This window comes from Triturus cristatus, chromosome 1_1 (assembly GCF_964204655.1).
Source record: "Triturus cristatus chromosome 1_1, aTriCri1.1, whole genome shotgun sequence".
In the NCBI taxonomy this organism is placed as follows: domain Eukaryota; kingdom Metazoa; phylum Chordata; class Amphibia; order Caudata; family Salamandridae; genus Triturus; species Triturus cristatus.
The window spans coordinates 517,757,540-517,778,008 of NC_140579.1; positions in this window are offsets into that span (position 1 = coordinate 517,757,540).

A 20,469-nucleotide genomic window follows, 5' to 3' on the forward strand; every position below is an offset into this window, starting at 1 on the left:
ACCTAGTTTCCATAGGAAAAGCGGTTTTTGTTTTCACAATAACTCTGGCGTCGTTTGATGACTCTTCGCAAAATTTTCAAAACTAGTGATCAGCTCCGGTCAGCTCCTGTCTTGAAAGTTTCGGGGCGATTCATCAAGCGGGGGCCCGGAAAAAAGGGGGGTCCTGAAGTGTTTTTCCTATGTATTTTTGCATTGGAAACTTTAGACAAAGCTACAGCCCGAACTGCCGAACGGAATTACACCAAATTTGGCAAAAAGGTAGCCCTTGGTTCAGAAAGAGTCCTTTTTGGTGTAAATCCATTCAGTAGTTCCTGAGAAATTAGAAAAAGAACAAGCATTGGCATAGTCAATAGATCTCGCCTTTGGGACCTTATAAGTGTTTAGACATGCAACAGTTGATGTTGTTGCACCTAGGATATTGTACTGCATAACTAAATACTTATAAGGTTCCAAAGGCGAGACCTATTGGCTATGCCAATGCTTGTTTATAGTGAAATATGAAAGAGTGGTGTTTTAACAAATAACGTCCGAAGGAGTCCACAAGTTAAACGCTCTCTGCTGACATCTGTGAATGTTCAGCTCAAGAGTTTGAATTTTGCAAAGATTTCAAGGTAGGTAACTTGTGTGATAGAAAAATGCCTTCTTGAGAGTACACATTCTGAGAAATGGAGTGCTGCAATATATAAAGCTCATTTTCAAAGAGCGAGAGCCAGGGAAAACCAGCACAATCTGTGCATCAAGCATTCCGGCAGACATTTCACATGTTAGTTGCATCCTTGATTTTAAACTGCACCAACAAACTCTAGTACGTCACTTTTTGAAAGAACCGATCACACTGCCAGAGAGCTTTGGCATGGGGGAGAAATACCAATGTAGCTAGCATCTTTAATGGAGACCACTGCTGTCCAGCTTTTAGACTAAGCGCCCAGGGGCTTATTTACAAGAACCTTGCGCCTCTTTTGTTTAATTTTTAACATGGGAAAAGTGACGCAAAAGTGGCGCAAAGGGCTTGTAAATAAGCCCCCCAGTGCGTAAATGTTCCGTACGAATGCCGCATTGACGCGCTTGTTTCTGCACTGTAAAGGCTGTCCTTTTCGTTGTTAAATGGGTGCGTTTGTAATGTTCAGGGTGGGACACTCAAAACATTTCCTATCAATTGTTTATTTCAAATATTCTCCAGAAAATGTAATACACTTCTGAACTTAACTGAAAGAGAAGCACGCATGATTACTCTCTGCGGAGACCTGCTGAAAATAATTAAACATTTCTCCCTGAGCTGAATGAAATTGTATTAGGTGCCATCCAGTGTCACGGAGGAGGAGGAGGGAGGAAGCAGAATGGATAGTGGGGGAGGGAGGGAAGGGTTGTTGAACACAAAAGAGCAACAACAGACAAAGGGGGCGGACGCAGTGTGAGGACGGCACCAACAACAAGTGGATGGTAGTTTTAAAGCAGCATGTGGGCACTGGAGGAGGGCTGGGAGAGTGCACTTAAAACAAGCTGGGTTTGTGATAAGCATCACTGAGAGCTTGTAAAGCTTGTGCGAAGAGAGGGCAGGAGGCGAGCCGCTCAAGCTGCAGCTTTCACTTCAACTCACCTTTCCAGCCCCAGTCGAGTTTGATGTGTCTGGGTCAGGGACCGTATTTTTTTATTATTCATGGTGACACACTCCCCCTGCCTGTAACTATCCTAAGCAAGCTCACAGGCCCTCTTTAAAAGTATTCGTAATAAAGAAGCTGCAGGAGGGATGTGACTGTACCGATGAATACCCCTGAAACTGCTGAACTCAAAAACACACTCGTGAAAAAAAATGGTGTGTGATGCATCAACAGGATATTACTGTAACCCTCTGATCATGCACATTCAAAGGATACTGCTCACTTGCGCATGCTTAGTGTGGGGTAATAGATGACAGATGAGTAAACTCACATAGACACTACTTCCGTGCACATGCTCAGTGTATGTTTATTACATATGACCCGTTCAGACGAGATACAGTATATTCAGATGAATGGTTGCGAACATCCGCCCCTTCACTAATCAGGAAGATACAACTTTTTACTATATCGCATTTTAAAAAGGGGAGGGCATTTTTTTCCACTTCACATGCTGCCTCCAGTTGACACGTACACATACATAGGAAAAATGCATAAAGTTAAAGCACATAATTGCAGGGTCTGGAATCAAACCGCTGGCACTGAGATTTGTGAACTGTTCTGTGCATCAATCAGAAGACAGGGTACACAAGCCATCTAAAAATCCAAACATAAATGTTGCCCAAAGGCATGCTTAAAATACGTGCAGCGGCATGCTCAAAAGATAAGGTAAAAAGGTATCTAAAAATCCAAATACTAAATGCTGCCAAAAAAAGCACACTTGAAATGCGTGCGTTGGGAGAATAGCTAAGGGACAAATAGTGTACAATGTGAGGAAAAATACTGGCACAGGAACATTCACAAAACAAATGTATGGGCTGCTAATAAAACAAGCAGGAAGTGGGATAAGGGAGGGGGTAGGCGGAGCGAGGCACGCAGGCTAACAAATGGTGTGCACTTTCGCGGCCGCTTTGATGTTCTCAGTGGCCGCGCGGCTCCCTGAGAACATCAAAGCTGCCGCAAAAGTGATCACGCAGGCTGACAAATGGTGCGCGCGCCCGACGCACATGCACTGTAGTTGGAGGCCTGAAAAGCCACTAGTCTGCACTTCCAAATCCCGCTTACTAAAACTCTCGCCAGAGCAGTGCTAAAGCGCTGGCTCAGGCGAGACCTAAAAAGCTTTGATATCTAAGGCAGCGGTGGGTTCACAAACCCTCCTGAGCACAAGCTTCACTCTGATTGGCTGCCAACACTCCAAACCAGGAAGTGTTGTCAGCCATCTTGTGACTCAGTAGAACCGAGTCACAAGATAACAGTAACATAAATATTAAAAAACAAGAAAAGGGGGAAGGGTAGAAACACCCTGACCCCCTAGACCTGCTCAGGGGGTCCCACAAGGACCCCCGGGGCCAAAAAAAAGCATTTTATTATATAATTTTGGCGGAATTCGCGCTGGGGTCGCGAATCCCGACAAAATAATTTTTAAAAAAGCAACAAAGCGAGGTCTCCCGCATTTCGTTTTTTTGATTTGCGAGAATATCACTACTGCAGTATATCAGAAATACAAAAGCGAGTGCCTCTCCAGCGAGGTAATGATCCTGTGCTCACAGCAGAGTCTTGCCATCCCATGATGCCATCCATACCCCAGGCGTTGCATGACTAGAAGGCGGGTAAAGGGCTGCAGGCAGTCAACGACCCTGATCACAATGCGCAGTCCCTTCTCCTAGCACGACTCGGCACCTGAACCAAGAGAGAGGGAGGCTGAGATTCCGTCTCTCTCGGAGACAAGCCTGATGACTGGATTGTGCAGGGAGGTCCTAAAATCTAGGCCTGCCACTGACGAGAGGGGTCGTTCGGAGGTGAACATTGGCTGTAGGCGGCGTTCGTCATCCAGGCCTCGTTCATCGCTCTCATTGTAGCACTGCACCTGGGGGCAGTGCTGGCCGTGCTGGGGGCTCTGCTGCTGCAGATGAGTCACCGGAGTGGAGGAGAGGGCTGGAGCGGGTGAGCTGCAGTAGCACTGCTGAGGGGGAGTGAAACGAGGCGCTAATATGTGACCTGAGGCAGTGGGGAGCCGCAGTTCCACTGCTGACCAGAGGCGCAACTAGAGCCAAATTTTGGGGGGGGGGGGGGGGGGGGGGGGGCTAAGAAAAAATTTCGGGGGGGGCTGAATCTTTAAGCAATAGGCAGAGTGGGGCTGATTTCGGGGGGGGGGGGCTGAATCTTTAAGCAATAGGCAGAGTGGAACTGCTGGGGCTCTTAGATGGGGTGAAACAACAGCAAGGCCTCATTTCCATGCAAATGGTCTTTTAAAAACCTGTGAAGTGCTCGGGTGCGGCTGTGTGCGCACCGGGAAGCCGTCTCATCCCGGGCTGCCACACACGACCGGGGGGGGGCTGAAGCCCTTCTGAGTCCAATGGGTGTTACGCGCCTGCTGCTGACAGTGAGTGAAACTAGGCGCTAATATGTGACACGAGGCAGCGGGGGAGCCGCAGTGCCACTGCTGACAGTGAGTGAAACTAGGCGCTAATATGTGACCCGAGGCAGTGGGAGAGCCGAAGTTCCACTACTGAGAGTGAGTGAAACGATGCGCTAATGACCCGAGTCAGCGGGGAAGCCGCAGTTCCACCGCTGAGAGTGAGTAAAACTAGGCGCTAATATGTGACCCGAGGCAGCGGGGCTGCCGGATGGCTGGAGGATGCCCACGGTCACACAGCGCCATGGGCATGGGAGGTGTAGCGCGCTGGGAAGAAGAGCGGGCTATAGCCTGTGACCAGCAGCGGAAGGGAAGCACTACAGCAGGCAGGCAGCCCAGCTCCCCGCTCAATGTCCCCGCTGCCAGACCACATAGTATCGCCATTGGCACCCCTCAGTCCCCCCTCCAACAAAATACATTACCCAATAATAACACACACACACACTGTTTGATTGGGTACAAAATGCTGCAGGTTTATTACATGCACCGTTATTTAATAGGTGGGTTATCTTATGGGCGATCCAAGGGCAGGCAACAAACTGGGTTGCCTGCCCGCCTGATAAGCTGGGCAGCACTGGGGCGAACCCCGCCTTTGCTGCCGTCCAAGTGATTCTCTTACAGGATCACGTGACCGTTGGTAACATCTACTCACGCCCCTTCCGGGGCAGAGCGTCGCATAGCAAACCCCCGTTTGTTCAGGCCCACAACCGCCCGAAGGACTAGCGGGGCGCCGACACGCCTTCCAGGACCCTCCCATGAGGCTCCTCGGATTTGGCTCTGGCAGCCCCTATGGTGCCACGCAGAGGTACCCTTGGTACCGGCCTGCTTCCAGATCGCCCTGTAACTCCACCACAGCTCTGGAGGCGGCCCCCGTTGCTGCCAGAGCCCCCCACCAAAACCGCTATAGTCTTACCTGCAACCTCTCCTGTCTAGAGCTTCCTGCAATCTAGATGCAATCTTTGATGAAACAAAAGACCCGTTAGGCCTGGGAAGTTGTGCCGAGAACTATTCACCCGGAGGCGATGCCGGCACCCAGGCTCACAAAGCCCCATCTATTTGCTGCTCTCACCTAGCTGCCGTCCTACGAGCGCCGAGTGTGTCTGAACACCAGCGTGCCCATCTATGGGACAGCAGACCACTTGCTAGGTGACTACTCCCGACCCGCCTGCCTACTAAGGCTATTCTGGCAAGGAGGAATAACTTCCTTTGAACCGTCCCTGTGCTTGTCAAATGAAGGCGCACAGGAATGTCCATAACTAAGCGTACTGTGACAATGAGCCAAGCTGCCCCCTGCACTTGCCCTGCAACCCTTATCCCTGCAGGGGATTTCGCCCGCTCAGCTCCCTCTGGGGAGCCCCCTAGGCATACCCACATGGAGAATCTGTCGGATTCAATACAGGGCGCACTGTCTGTACTATGGTGCCTAACATTTGCTGCAATGTTTAACAAAACAACAATGTCTCAACTGGAAATCATTCAAAGGCAAATTTCAGAACAATAATGAAATCACAAGGGAAAGGACGGGAGACCACCAAGAAAAATAGAAAAAAAGGGGTTTGTATTGCAGGTAGTTATAACAGCACTACGGTACAATAAAGGTACAAATGACCAAAAACACACATGTGAGCACTGGGCGTGCTAGTGATAGTGAACGGCGCAGTGAGCACAATAGGTGAAGACAGCGTGAACGGCGATAAAATGATAATGACAATATGGTCAAGATATGATTATGTACAATCAAATTTGAACAAATTTGTAAATGACCACAGAAAAAAGCCAAAGTTCTTTGCTGGGGGTTGTCAAACCCAGCTGCAAGGCCCGAGAGACATATATATTCCACCTATCTACTTGGTTTTTTGCCACCTGGTACCCGACTGGTTGCTGCTCTGTGGTTTTGTGAAGCGCACGTGCCTCCCGGGCCCGCTGTCACTGACCAGCCGGTGTCTGTTACCTGCCTTGCTGTTACTTATCTATCGCCAACTGCCCTTACATGGATTGGAGGAATGCAAGGTGCTTCCTAGGACTGTGGATTAAAAGCTCCAACCTAGTTTGACCCCCAAAACTTAAGGAAAACCAAAGTAGTAATCATGCCCTTCATGGTATATCTACCCCAGCTTTGACTATCTCCGTGTTAGTGATACCAGTCGCAGAAGGTGCCCCTTCCAATCTTCAGCCCATAGCAGGAGAACCCAGGGGGCAGGCAAGTCTGTAGGAGACAGACGGGGAACCTTCTGTGCAACTACTTGCCCTTTTCCGGAATATAGGTAATGCCAGGTCGATAATACCCTGTTGCCAATTGGCTCTAACGCAGTGTTTACCAACTTTTACACACCGCAGCACCCCTGTTAGATGGCACGACCACCACCCGCCTGCTGTCCTGGCTAAAGCGCGGGTAAATGTGTCTTACTGGGGCGACCCAAAACCTACCCATGGTTGCAGAGAGATGCCCACCCAAGCGCATGGTATTCGTCTATTTGGTGCCAGCCGATGTTTGAATAAGGCCCTCGTGCCGAATGCAGCTCAGCGTTTCACAGCGCCTCTCTTTGGGTTGTAACTACCAGAGTGAGGGTGCAATTAAACTTCCCACCGAAGGGCTGTTAACCAGTGGCAATGCAGGCCGGCCGGCCCTGGGCATAAGAACAGATTTCGAGTACATCCCTCACCCAGCCTCTGTGTCCCATAACAACTTTTGCTGCAGTATCACAAAGTGCCAAGAAGTTAGCCACTGTACTTGGAAAAGAGGACTGGGAGTAACATAATCCACACTTGCCCCTTCTGAAATAGAGAAGCCAACTGTACAGGTAGTTGTGGGCAGTTGTGCTCTAACCACATCTTCCCAGACTAGCTAATGACAGCACCCGTTCCTAAAGCTCCTGTGCTGGTGGGAACAACATTTTTCACATTTCCACTTCTGACTAATAGAATACCTTCGCCCTGTGGTCTCTGGCGCTGACTAACATAAGGTGCTTTCATTACCTGCCTATGCATAATCTGCGGTCATGCGACCTGGCTGGTGGAGAGCTATCCCTGAACCTAACAGAAATTGAAAACCCTGGAGCTGCAGCCATGAAAGCTTATTAACCGAAGACCAGTGGACCGGGGCAGCTCCAGGAGTTTGTACTCGCAAAGCTGAAGTCCTGATAACAATCGACGCCTTTGGGGTATCAGTGCATGTTCAAATTGGTCCCTTAATATCCTTCCTGAATGCTTTAAACCTATGATGCATGAGTCTGCTTGGACCACCCTTTGAATTACCCCCCATCGTGGATGGCCCCATAATTGTATGTAGCCACCCATTGGTTAGCCACTCCTTGTGCTTGCAAAGGACGCCGTCCTTTCTCACGTTGGTGCCAACCAAGAACTGGTTTCTGTTCGATCCTCTCACCTGTGGGAGCAAAACTAATGTCAATGGTCTCAATACCGAGCGCTTCACTTAACGACCCCGGTATGCCTACCTGCACAGCTTCCCCATGCGCTGCTTAGGCCATGTGTTCCACACTTACCATCACTAGCAGGTTTCACTGGTAAAACAGAACCTCCTATCTGCTAAGTGGGAGGGTCACATATTATTTCTGTACTAATAATGAGCTGCTGCTGTGTAACCATGTTGGAAACGCGTCACCACCCTGAATATTGTATGCAAACTAATTTTAGAAATTGGAAGGGTGTGCCCGTGCACTGTCGGTACCTTCCCCTAAGTAGGCGTAAAAGGGGGTGCTGGACTTTATCGAAACCAACGCTGCTCCAAACAGGGGCCCTCAATTAAGTGTTTACCAAGGGCAGCTGCTAGTACTACCGCATGTGCTGTAGTACACGAGTAGGCATTCCTGCCTCAACCTTAAAATGCCATGTTAAATTCACCAGAACCCAAGTAGCTGCTTTTAGTCTCACTTTGCACTTTGGCGAATGGCCAGTGCAAAATTGCAGCGTACATTAAGGTCACTGACTGGAACCATAAAAAAACCCTGCATTTATCGGTAGCATGTATCCACTGTGTGCTAGCTCTGCCTTTCCTGTGGGCAGCTAGGTCACTGGATCTTAGTATGCCCTCAGAGCTGGACTACGACTATTTGTTTATTTAAATTCTTTATAGAGTTATATGGTGCGAACTGCGACCCGAGACGTCGGGTCACCGAGCAGCACTTTACATGAGCAACAGTTCCGTAACCTGAGGACCTTACATATTGTAAGGCACGGGGAGGTCAAGTGATTTGCCCAGGATTCCAGGCTGTTGGGCATTGTTGCAGTGTCTACAAGTTGTGTGCTAGCTTTTCGCCCCAAGAATTATCACACATAATAACTAAATTTCTCAAATTTGTTACTGTAAAATGCTCCCTGCTGTGTTATGTCACGATTGCCGGTCAACATTGGAGCGGCTGGTGTGGGCCTCCCAGTGCCGTGACCCCGCACCTTCGCCATCATAACCGGCGGTCTGGAGCTTGCTGCCTCCGGTGACTGCGAGCAGCCATGCGCGCCCCAAGATCTCAGTGCTCTGAACCCCCATTGCTGATTGCCGAAAACTCGCATCGCCATTTGCTACGGATAAGTAGCTGGCAGGGTGTGCAAGCCTAGCGCTGCGTTTGTCGGGGGGGGGGGGGGGGGGACTCTACATGGGGTGTCGGGGCTGCCTAACTCGTGCATCCCAGTAATAAAGTTCTCTGGCAAGCCGCAGGCTATTCGCAAGGAGAGGTCACAACCAGCCATGTGCGCCTCATTGTAATTCCCGGCGCATCGGAGCACAGCCGGGCTCGCCACCACATACACCCCGGGGTCTAATTCCGGTACGTAATGGTGACCCAACATAGTCCCTCCCTACAGCCTTCCTCAAGAGATGTGGGTCTGAATGGGCCCTGTTGGGATCCACTAATGGCATAGGCTCGGTGGTGATTAATATCACTCAGCTGCCTCAACCTTGCCACCCGCAATACCATGACTAATCAACCAAGGTTGCTGCAGTTCACTGAACCGGGCACCCCGCACTTCCGAAGCCGCCCCAGCATGCTGAAGCTGGGGCGAAAGCAGCTTGTCTGTGGGGCCGGGGAGGGCCTAAGGGCTTCCGTGGCACTCTCCCCGCAAATGCTGGCTCGCTGGACGGAGTCCTTGGCATTTTGCCGCTTGCTGCACTTTTCTCCATCCCGTACATCGACACCGGCCTTCGGGCCCTCCGCGACTCCGGTCCCGGCCGATGGAAAGGACTCCGTTCAAAAAGTGCCCAAAATGTGGGTCTAAATTTCCCCACACCGACCTCCATCAGGTGTGTAACCTTTGCCTCTCTCCGGAACACGAGGCTAGAGACTGCCCCGCCTGCAAGTCTTTTCGATCGAAGAAGACCATCCGAGATCGAAGAGCTCGACGCACCATGGCGCACTCATCCTCGGCAGCTCCACCGGACATCTTCGGAGACGACGCCGAAGCTTCGGGGCAAACACACACCGAGCAGGAGGAAGACGTCGTCAGCGCTTCCGAGGCCGACGACTCCGACGTGGAGGACGTTACACCAGCGCAGCGGGCCGTGAGTACTATGCCCCCTCCCACCCCCGCGCCGAAAACCAAAGAGACTCAGGTTACTCCCTCGCCTGCCGGCCTGGGCAAAACCAAAACCAAAACTTCGATCACCCCACCTTCGGGCCCGGTGTCGAAGCACCCAAAGTCTCATGGCAGCTCGGGATCGAGCCAGCCGACACCCGGTGCCGAAAAACAGCATCCGGCACCGAAGACTGCAAAATCCAGCTCGACTCCGAAACCACCGGTGCCGAAGCCTGGACACTCGGTGCCGACCAAACACAAACACAAATCTGTCGGCACCGACGCTCCGGCGCCGAAACATCACTCGACGCCGAAACACCTGGAGACCTCAAAAAAGCATGGCGCACACAGACCATCGAAACCCCCGGTTCCGAAATCACCGGTGCCGACAGACGACTCGACACCGTTGGCTCTGTTTACACCAGACCCTTTACAAAAGACTTTGTCCAAAGATCCAAAGACTGGGCTTTTGACTTTAACTACCAAGAAAAGACGCCTTGATGCTCCGGCTCCTCCTCCTCCACCCAAAAGGAAGGACTCTGCTACTTCTCCCCTCAGAGTGCCCTCCCCACCACCGCCTCCCCTACCCACTCCACCTCCTCCACCCCCTCCACCTCACAGGTCTCCGCCACCTTTACCTCACTACGATCCGGCCCCATCCCCAGATCCGGATGATGGGGATCCGGACAATTACCCGGCGGACGCCCCAATGGATCCCACTCCACCAGGGACCCCAGATCCATGGGAGGATTACAATAACCCTGATATACCCAATGTACCTCAGGACGACCTATACCCATCAAGGCCGTCTCCTCCAGAGGACTCCTTAGGGTTTCATCATTTAGTGCAGAGAGCAGCACACTACCATGGGGTGGACATGCACAGTGAACCAGTAGAAGAAGACTTCCTACTGGATACATTTGATATACAAGACAAATCTACTTCCATTTTACCCATGCTTAAGGGTGTCACCAAGCACGCTACAGAGGTGTTCAAAGACCCTGTCAGAGCCAGAGTACTGAACCCTAGAATAGAGAAGAAGTACAAGGCGGCACCCACAGACCCTGCTTACATCAAGGGCCCTGCTCCCCTAGATTCCCTAGTTGTCTCTACAGCCAGAAAGCGGGCTAACTCCCAATCCTCAGGAGATGCCCCACCGCCAGACAAAGAATCTAAACTTCTGGACGCGTCTGGTAAACGCACCGCCTCCCAAGCTGCAAACATGTGGCGCATTGCAAACACACAAGCACTGCTTGCGCGATATGATAGAGCACACTATGACGAACTAGAGGCTCTTATGCAGCACCTTCCAGAAAAATACAAGCACAAGGCTCATGACCTCATACAGGAGGGTAAACTAATCACAAACACCTCCATTAAGTGTGCCCTCGATGCAGCCGACACTGCTTCTAGGGCCATAAATACCAGTGTCCTGCTTCGTCGCCACGCCTGGCTCAGGATCTCAGGGTTCAAACCTGAAGTCCAGGCATCTATACTCAATCACCCCTTTGACCAGGAAACACTCTTTGGGCCAAAGGTAGACGAAGCGCTCGAAAAGATGAAGAAAGACACAGACACAGCAAAGTCTATGGGGGCACTCCAAACACAAGCCTCCAAACGTTCTTTTCGACGCTCGTCCTTTCGTGGCACAGGTAGAGGCTCCTCCACCGATAACGCCTCTACCTCCTACAAGTCCCCTCCTCAAAATACCTTTTCAAAGGGCAATCCGAGAGGTGGTTACAGGGGTAACAACAATAAGGGCAGGGGCAAAACCAACAACACCCGTTCTGCCACCCCCCCCGCACAATGACTCCCCTCCGCTCCCCCCAGACCATTCCACTCCGGTCGGGGGCAGACTACAAAACTTTATCCACGTATGGGAGTCCATAACATCGGACAAATGGGTGACCCAAATTATTCGGTCAGGGTACTGTCTAGAGCTAACATCTACCCCACCCAATATCCCACCAAGGCACCGTCCAATGTCTCAAGAACATTCCACGCTGCTCAAACAAGAGGTACTTTCACTCCTGCAAAAACATGCTATAGAGCAGGTCCCCGTCAACCAACGAAATCTAGGGGTCTACTCTCTATATTTCTTAATACCAAAGAGAGACGAGACCCTCAGACCCATTCTGGACCTCCGGCCTCTAAATGCCTACATACTCAGACCATTTTCACATGGTCACTCTACAACAAGTCCTCCCACTCCTCTGCCAGGGAGACTTTCTCACAACCTTGGATCTGAAAGACGCATACTTTCACATTCCAATACACCCCTCTCACAGGAAATACCTCAGGTTCGTGGTGGACGGGCAACATTACCAATTCACGGTTCTCCCCTTCGGGGTCACCACCGCACCACGGGTGTTTACCAAATGCCTAGCAGTAGTAGCAGCACACCTCAGACGTCAACATATTCACGTCTTCCCTTACCTAGACGACTGGCTGATAAAAGCCGCGTCCTACCACCAATGTGTGCATCATACAAACAGCACCATCCAACTGCTCCACCAGCTAGGCTTCACGGTGAACTACCAAAAGTCCCACCTCATACCATCTCACACAAAGCAATACCTCGGGGCCACTATAGACACCTCCAAGGGTATTGCCTATCCAAACTCAGCCAGAATCACAAGCATTCAAGCCTTACGCAAAACATTCCTTCCTCAGCACTCTCTTCCAGCAAGAGTGTTTATGAAGCTCATAGGAATGATGGCGTCCTGCATTTTCATAGTGCCCCATGCAAGACTCCACATGCGTCCACTTCAAGAGTGCCTAGCACAACAGTGGAACCAGGCCCAGGGTCAGCTGACGGATCTGGTGTTGGTGGACGGCCGCACACATCACTCTCTGCAGTGGTGGAACACCACAAACCTTTCCAAAGGGCGGCCGTTCCTGGACCCGGTTCCTCAAGTGACTCTAACAGCGGACGCATCGCTCTCCGGCTGGGGAGCGCACCTTCTACACCTCACCATGCAAGGTCTATGGACGCCACAGCAAAAATCGCTCCACATCAACCATCTGGAGCTCTTGGCGATCTTTCTAGCCCTAAAATCTTTCCAAAAACAGATTTCGGGCAAAGCAGTCCTCATTCGCACAGACAACATGACTGCGATGTATTATATACAAAAACAGGGGGGGACACACTCTCCCCAGCTCTCCCGCTTAGCCCAGAGCATATGGAGATGGGCAATTCCCCAAAACATCTTTCTCCTGGCACAGCACGTTCCAGGCGTACAAAACACCATGGCAGATCTGCTCAGCAGACAGACGCAACAACTACACGAATGGGAACTGCATCCACAAGTTCTTCACCCATTCTTCCAACAGTGGGGGCATCCTCAGATAGACCTCTTCGCCACCCACGAAAACAAAAAATGCCCAAGCTTCGCCGCCAGATACCCACACCGATTGTCCAAGGGCAATGCGATATGGATGAACTGGTCAGGCAGATTTGCATACGCCTTTCCACCTCTCCCACTAATTCCATTAGTGGTCAGGAAGCTACAACAGCACTCCCTCACACTCATTCTGGTAGCTCCGACGTGGGCCAGGCAGCCGTGGTACACCACGCTACTACAACTGTCAGTGGTACCACATCAAAAACTGCATCTATCCCCATGCCTCCTAACCCAGAACCATGGAGAAATCAGGCACCCGGACCCAGCTCAGCTCAACCTGGCGATCTGGCTCCTGAAATCCTAGAATTCGGATACCTTAACCTTCCCCCTGATTGTATGAACATCATCATGGAAGCCAGACGTCCTACCACTAGAGCATGCTATGCCGCAAAGTGGAAAAGATTTGTAATTTACTGCCGTAACAATACAATCAACCCTCTAGATGCATCCATACAGCACATTATATGCTATCTGCTCCATCTTCACAGGTGTAACCTGGCATATTCATCCATACGCCTACACCTAGCAGCGATCGCTGCTTATCTACAAAACAGGCAGCATTTATCACTCTTCAGAGTGCCCGCTATTAAAGCCTTCATGGAAGACCTTAAACGAGTAATTCCTCCCAGGGCACCACCTTCCCCTGTATGGAATCTAAATTTAGTTCTTACACGACTAATGGGTCCGCCCTTCGAACCAATGCACAAATGTGAGCTACAGTTTCTCACCTGGAAAACAGCTTTCCTTGTAGCTATCACTTCCCTTAGAAGGGTTGGTGAAATACAAGCGTTCACCATACAGGAACCCTACATACAAATGCATCACAGCAAGGTCATACTTCGCACAAATCCGAAGTTTCTGCCCAAAGTCATTTCCCCCTTCCACCTCAATCAATCAGTGGAATTACCTGTCTTCTTCTCGCAACCCCAATCTGTTGCAGAAAGGGCCTTACACACACTTGATGTAAAAAGGGCGTTACTATACTACATACAAAGAACGCAACCCTTCAGGAAGACTAAACAATTGTTCGTTTCCTTCTCTCCACCACATAAAGGCAACCCCATTTCAAAATCAGGGATAGCTAGGTGGATTGTAAAATGTATACAAATTTGCTATCAAAAGGCAAAGAGAACATTATCTGTTCCCCCTAAAGCCCACTCTACAAGAAAGTTAGGGGCTTCTATGGCTTTTCTAGGGAATATACCCTTAGATGACATCTGCAAGGCAGCCACATGGTCTACACCGCACACCTTCACAAAACACTACTGTGTAGATGTGCATTCCAAGCAGCAAGCTAGGGTGGGCCAGGCTGTACTAAAGACACTTTTTCAAACAGCTGCAACGGATACTGGTGGTCGCCGCTAAGGTTGGGTACTGCTATATAATCTATGCTAAGTGTACAATCTGCAGCTCATATGCCTCGAACGGAATATGCTACTTACCAGTATGCATCTGTTCTTGGCATGTAGAGCTGCAGAGTTGTACACGCCCACCCGCCTCCCCGGCTACCTGTATCCGTTCCAGTACATCTTATTTAGATACAACACATGGGTTTCTCACTGTTATTACTACGCTCCATCATTTCCCTGTTGGCGAAAAACAATCTGAGGATGGAGCCGAAGCCCATGCGCAGTACGGACCGAAGGAGGAGTCACCAAACTCGTGACTTCCAAAGACTGTCCAAGAAGAAAAACAAACTGCAAACATCCGGGCCCAACACCAGATGGCGACCTATGCTAAGTGTACAACTCTGCAGCTCTACATGCCAAGAACAGATGCATACTGGTAAGTAGCATATTCCTTCTCTGCTCTCCCTCAAGGGCCGGCTTTAGCGCTTGTGGCGCCCGGTGCAGCAATGCTTGTCGGCGCCCCCAATGACCACCTTCACTACAATTCTTCATAACCATCCTTTCACAGTGCCCCTCAAGCCTCCCTAACCATTCAGTCTCAGGTGAATTTCATTCATTCTAGAGCGCCGCTCCTATCAATGTAAGGTGTCGGAACACTTTACATCACACAGATTACATAGAGACAATCGATCCTTAGTGTGTATATCAATGCATAGGAAATGTTACATAAGAGAGGACAAGAAGGTGTGGGAGTCACCAGTCATTCGTACAGGTAGGCAGGACAGTTTAAGAGTGCTTGGTCAGGAGAATCAGAAACTTAGAATTTAAAACCTAGCACCATGGATGGGGGGGTTCTCTTTGATAATATGAATGAGAATTGATTTCTACCAAAATGAACCCATTTTGCAACTTGCGAACCCCGCACTTGTGCCGCTCGAACCAGCCCCCCCCCCCTGCGCTTGGCCGACCACGCTTTAGAAGCCTGGCCCGGATTTATCTGTGGCGCGCACTCTTAAGCGAAGGTATTCTGGCGCCTTACGTGCGTGGGCCGTTTTTAGGCATGAGTACAATTTCCCCCCAATCATGGGAAAACGGGGGGGGGGGAGAGAGAGAGGGGGGAAAGCACTCATGTCCTCTGCGTGTCCGTATCTCCCATCTGCCACATGCACAACGCGCTTCTACGCTGGCCTGGAGCCGCCGCGGCACTTGGGCCTGCTCCGTGTTCGGGTGGTTCCAGCATGGCGCGACACCTCCTGCATGCGTTCCAGCGCGCTGCGTGGCCTGCTCAAGGTGTGTTCTGGACACTTGGGGACATAGGCCCCCACAGTGTTTTCACCTCTCGTGGTGCTGGGGGGGGGTCTCTGACCGGACATCGGCATTCATCCCACCGAGCCCACGGCGCTGCCTGCAGACAACATCCTCTTACAGGCAAGGGGGGCTTGGGGGGGGAAGGCGACCGCAGGGAGTCCCCACCCCCGGGCAGTTTGGGAGGGGGTGTGTGGAGGGAGGGGTTTGCTGGCCCTGCGCGGCCGTTTTTGAATTTGGGCTTGCCAGTAGGGAAAATGTAGCCCAAATGCAGCCCAATTATAGCCCAAAAGTAACTAAAATGTTGCGCAGGTATAAATACCTTGGGCGCCCGTTCCCGGCCACCATTTTAGGTTTGGTGACCTGGTGGCCGGGAGCTAGGCTAATGGCGTGTTTTTTGTTCCTGTCAGCAGTGTGTGGTTTATTGGTGTCTGGTTTGCGATGGCGTCCCAGGACTATAGAGTGTTGGAGGCTCTCAGGCTTTTGTCGGAGGACGGTCGAATGGATTGGTCATCGGGGAGGTTGCGGGGCCGTCGCGTCCCCCGCGGCAGGCCTCGGCTGGAGTGGCGGCTGCGGTGGCAGCGTGTACGTCTCCGAAGCGGTCGCGGCAATTACCGGTGAGTGAGCGGGGACGCCTGCGCGTGCGGAGAGCGGTCCCCGCTCGTTATGGCCAGGCCGGTCGGGCAAAGGTGTTGGGGGAGGCGGGTGTTGGTAATGCGGCGGGGATCGGGGTCGGTGCCAGTGGTTCTGCGGAGCGTTCCCTGTCTCCCCCCGCGGTGGGGGTTAAGCGCGGAGGCGGGCGCGACATCAAGAGGCGCTCGGCGTCTGTGCCTGAGGTGGCGTTATGTAGCGCGAGGGTGGGGAGCGCTGTTCCGAGTGTGGGCGGGCCGGCGGTTGTGGCGCAGGTGGCGGGGCTCGAGCATGGGACAGATCTGTGGGTCGGGCCAGCGGGTTTTGGTTGCGGGGATTCTTCTTTTGTTGCGGGGAGTGCGGGAGGGTTGGAGGCAGATTTGGAGTGGTCCAGGACGCAGGTGCCAGATAGGAGGGGTGGGTTGAGGTATGCTGAGGCGGGTGTCTCTGCGGAGAGGCTCAGGGGGTGTGGTGAGGCAGCACCTAGCAGCCCGTTATTGTTTTCGCCGGGTTCTTCGTTGGTGGGTGTGGGTTTTTCTGTGGGGGAGAGCTCTATGGGAGAAGGGGAGTGGGCGCAAGTGGAGGGGTGGTGTCCGGCGCAGGATGTGAGGATGCAGGAGGTGTCAGAGTGGGGGAGTTCAGCACAGTTAATTGACCAGGGAGGGGCGGTTTGGCGTTCAGCGGGCGAGGAGTTTGGGGGGAGGGATGGCAAAGGGGGAGTGGGAGGGGATGGGTGGTTTGGGGGGGGATAGTGAAGCGTCTGGGGGGGGTTTGAGGGCGAAGGTTTGGACATTTTTCCCTCCTGGGCCGAAGGTGTCCGGGGTTGTAGTGAGGAAGGTGCAGTGGGTTGGTCAGGCGTGCGGGGGCAGGACAGGGTGGGGGGTGCCAAGGAGAGGGTGGTTTATGGGGCGAGCGGTCGTGCCAGGAGGAGGTTGGGCAGGTCGCTATCTTTGGGGGAGGAGTATGGCGAGGCCTCGGCGTCCGTTTTGGGGCACGCTAGGTTGGAGTGGAGCGGGGACGAGGAGGAGATGGTGCCGTCGCAGATCGGGGGGGTAGGGCGAGCGGGTGTGTATGGCGGTGCTATATCAGGCGCGGGTTTGTTGAGCGGTATCGGGTCGCGGGAGGCTGGTAGTTTTATGGCTCCCGGCACACCAGTCCAAATTTTTTCTTTTCAGGATAGGTCAGGTAGCAGAGCAGCAGACTCGGTAGGGCGAGGTGCGGCCCAATATCGCCGAGGAGAAGGGAGGATGAGGCCTGGCGCGGCACATTCCGTACCGGCGGGGGATCCCGTCGCGGCCAGCTCACGAAGGTCAGGCGCGACCTCGCTGGCCCCAACGTCACGGCGATCAAGGTGGATGGACTTCTCTGATAAAATGGATGTTTGCGTTAAGCGTGGTAGAGGGGAGGACCGGCGAGTACAGTCGGCTCCCCCGCAAGGTGGTTAAAAGGCCAGGGAGGCCGCTGGTGCTAATGTAGGGTCCGGTAAGGCCCGAGTGGTGGATTTTGCTGAGGAGGCGCTGATGGTGGAGGAGCCATTACTGCTCGACTATGACGAGGATAGCCCCGAGGAAGGGGAAATACGGGGTGATGAGGTGGGGGGACACTCTCATGCTTCTCGTAGTCTGTTTCAGGTTCCGGGTGTGGCACCCATTGCACAGTCCGTGGTGGTGAAACCGGCAGGAGAGCACGGCCCGTCAGCGAGGGCGCATCCTCCAAGGGATTCTTCGGCACGAGCGGTGAAGCGGTCGGAGTCGGTCCGCACACCCTCTTTAGAGCCAGGTGAGAGCGCGAAAACACAGGCCAAACCTATTATGGTGTCTGTGGGGTCTGGGGAGGATGGGGGTGTGGGTGTGTCGGAGATGAGATTATATAGAGGCAAGTATGTGAAGGACACGGTGGTTGGCACGGGGACGGAGGGAACATTGTCGGGGACCAAGGTGGAGAGTGGGTCTCAGGTAGAGGCAGGCGATGGGAAGGAGAAGCCGCAGAGCAAGGAATTAAAGATCAAGAAGCTCCCATATATGGGGGTGACTAAGCCTCTGGGGGCGCATTTGATGCTGGCTACAAAAGAGCGTATTTGGAAGGGTGAATCTGTAGAGATTCTGAAGCTTTTGCACAGGGAGGTGAGGTCCAAGGAGGGTTCTAAAGAGGAGGAATATGAGTTGGCCAAGCGCCCTAAGGTGCCGCTGGCGATAGAGAATTGGACGGCGGCGTTCTTAATTTATGCTAGTGTTTACTGTGAAAAGTTTCCCGAGCGCTGCGTAGCCATATTTAAGTATATGGACGTTATACGAAAGGCTCAACTCACTGGTACTGGTTATGCTTGGGCGCAGTATGACGAGGAATTTCGGGCCTGTATGGCTTGGGATTCTGAAGCTAAATGGGGTGAGCTGGATAATGACCTGTGGCAACATACCATGGGGGCCGCGCCAGGGGGTAAGACGATTTTTACGGCTAGTGGTCTGCCGCTAGTTTACCGGCCCTTTCAGGGAAAGCCCACCCGGGGTGGGGTGGGAGGCTCAGCCGCATCACAGACTGGGGTCGGGGCTTGTTGGGATTTCAACAAGGGCCTGTGCACTCGGGAGTATTGTAAATACAAACACAAGTGTTCTAAGTGCGGCAAGCGGCACCCCCTCGTCAACTGCTGGGGAGTTAGGCCATCAGGAGGGCAGCAAGCAGGTGCAGGGATGTCTGGCAGCGCGCAGCAGTCACAGGGTGGGCGAGGGGGTAGGGGCGTACAGGGTTCTGGGCCAAAGGGCTCCTACACCAATTAAATTGGCTAGGCTACAGGACGCCTTGGACGGCTACGAGGACTTGGTGGCAAAGCAGACTCTTTTGGATGGTTTCAGGTGGGGTTTTCATTTGGGGTACCACGGGCCCCGGCAGAGAAGGTGGGCGGATAATTTGAAATCCGCATCAGAGCACAAGCTGGTGGTGAGGGAAAAATTGCGTAAAGAAGTGCATGAGGGGAGGATGGCAGGCCCGTTTGGAGAGTGGCCAGTTCCTAATTTGATCATTTCCCCTATTGGTGTGGTGCCCAAGAAAGAGGAGGGGCAGTTTCGGCTGATTCAGCATTTGTCATGGCCTGAAGGGTCGTCAGTCAATGATTTTATCGATGAAGACGCTGCTTCGGTGTCATACTCCTCAGTTGACGTCGCCATGTCACTGGTTGTGGCCGCGTGCGCAGCTGCAGGGATGGCAAAGTGCGATATCAAGTCGGCTTTCCGGCTGCTCCCGGTTCATCCGGATAACTGGCCTTTGTTGGGCATACAATTTGAGGGTGAATGGTATGTGGATAAGGCGCTACCTATGGGTTGCTCGGTGTCATGTGCTCTTTTTGAGCTTTTCAGCACTTTTTTGCAGTGGTTTTTCACGCATCGCACTGGTCACAGCTGGGTCACACATTATTTGGATGATTTCTTTTTTGTGGGCTCTCCGGGCTCTTCGGAGTGCCGGCGTGCGCTGGAGTCGTTTCAGGAGCTTATGGAGGAGTTGGGGGTGCCTTTGGCTCCGGAGAAAACAATGGGGCCGGATACTGTCATTTCATTCCTGGGCATTGAACTTGACTCAGTTGCGATGCAGGCTCGGTTGCCCGCGGATAAGAAATCCAAAATGTTGGTTTTGCTGGACGAGATGTTGGCACGACCGAAGGTGACGGTGAAGGAGATACAGGTGTTGCTAGGCCATCTGAATTTTGCTTGTAGGGTGGTTCGGGCGGGGCGGACTTTCTGTCGGCGCCTGGGCCGGGCTTTAGCAGGCCGGCACCTGCCTCATCATCATGTGCGCTTGTCGGCAGGGGTGAAGGAGGATCTGCGGATGTGGTCCTTTTTCTTGCACTCATTTAACGGGGTGCCTTTGGCCAGGGACGAGGATGTACAGTGGGATGTGCAGCTGTTTTCAGATGCAGCGGGCAGTGAGGGTTTTGGCATTTACTGGCAGGGGCATTGGTGTGCAGAGCAGTGGCCTCAGGAGTGGAAGAATGGTGGGCGGAGCATTGCCTTTTTGGAACTTTTACCACTTTTGGTGGCTTTGACCATTTGGGGCAAAGAGCTGGAACACAAGAGGGTGCTTTTCCGTGTGGACAACATGGCGGTGGTGCAAATAGTCAATAGATAATCTGCCAGGGATGAGCAGATTTTGAAATTACTGAGGGTGTTTGTGCTGGGCTGTTTGCGCTATGACAT